Genomic DNA, 1682 nt, shown 5'->3' with positions numbered 1-1682 from the left:
GTTGTGGGGTTGTTAACCAATGTTATAAAACAACATGTGTACTTCTGTTTCATGAGAAACTATTTGTTCTGTAAACCTTCACCTGAAGTACAATAATAAAAAAAAAAAGAATCCTTTTAATGTTGTGGTTTTAATTCTTTTAATCCTTTTTGTTCTTAATTCTGAAAAGTCCTGGAGTAAAAGATGCTTATACTCTAAAGAGAGCATGTATCATCCCAGTAAACGGAGGTCAGTTAGACCAGAGATTATGGCAGGTTATGAGACCTAGAAATACAGATATCCACAATGGTTCATCTCCCTGTCGCAACGTCATACCCAGTCCCCTTTTAGAATCACTTTTTCTTGGGCTATAAAAACTGAAGCAAGAGCAGCAGAAAATAAACTAGATAACTGGGATCTCCTAAAAATTAAACATTAATCTCATCAGAAGTCTTCACCCAAACAATAAAACTGGGAAGTAAAGAATTGGAAAAAAATCTTTAGCTATGACATTTCTGACAAGGTTCTAATCTCTAAAATTTATAGAAGACTTCAACACCTCAACAACAAAAAGACAACCCAATTTAAAACAAGCCAAAGACATGAACAGGCACTTCACCAAAGAAGACATTCAGGCAGCTAACAAGCACATGAAGAGATGCTCCCAATCATTAGCCATTAGAGAAATGCAAAAAAAAAAAAGAGATGTCATCTTACCCCAGCAATAATGGCACTGATGAAAAAAAAAAAGCAAGAAACCAGAAAACAACAAATGCTGGCAAGGTTGTGGGGAGACTAGAACTCTTATACACTGCTGGTGGGAATATAAAATGGTGCAATCACTATGCAAAATGATGTGGCACTTCCTTAAAAAGCTAGAAATAGAGAAATACCATGGGATCCAGCAATCCCACTCCTAGGTATATATCCTAGAGAAATAAGAACCTTGACAAGAACAGACATATGTATACGCATGTTCTTTGCAGCATTACTCACAATACCAAAAAGATGAACACCACCTAAGTGACCATCAGTGGATGACTGGATAAACTGTGGCACATACACACAATGGAATACTACACAGTGATAAAGAATAATGATGGATCCAAGAAATATCTCACAACACAGATGAATTTGGAGGACCTTATGCCGAGGGAAATAAATCAATCACAAAAGGGCAAATATTGTATGAGACCACTATTATAAATAGTCAAGAAAAGGTTTATACAAAGAAAGAGCATCTAAAAAATTTTTTTTTATTGTACTTTAGGTGAAGGTTTACAGAACAAATAGTTTCTCATTACACAGTCAGTACACATATTGTTTTATGCCACTGGTTAACAAACCCACAACATGTCAAAACTTCCCTTCTCGACCCTGGAGGACCTTTTTTCTTTTTTGGTGAAAATATACATAGCCAAAGACAGATCATTTCAAAAATTTCTACATGTACAATTCAGTGTCATCAATTACGTTCTTCCAGTTGTGCTACTATTCTTACTGTCCTTTTCCAAATTATTCCATCGCCATTATCTTCAACCCACTGCCCCCAGGCTTCCCATCAAAGCTTTTGAGTTGCTGTTGTCAATTTGATCTCACATAGATAATTCTTTTTTTTTTTTTGTACTTTAAATGAAGGTTTACAGAACAAAATAGTTTCTCATTAAACAGTTAGTACACATATTGCCCTATGACAATGGTTA

This window comes from Trichechus manatus, unplaced genomic scaffold (assembly GCF_000243295.1).
Source record: "Trichechus manatus latirostris isolate Lorelei unplaced genomic scaffold, TriManLat1.0 scaffold00168, whole genome shotgun sequence".
NCBI classification, from domain to species: Eukaryota; Metazoa; Chordata; class Mammalia; order Sirenia; family Trichechidae; genus Trichechus; species Trichechus manatus.
This window is presented reverse-complemented; position numbering follows the sequence as displayed.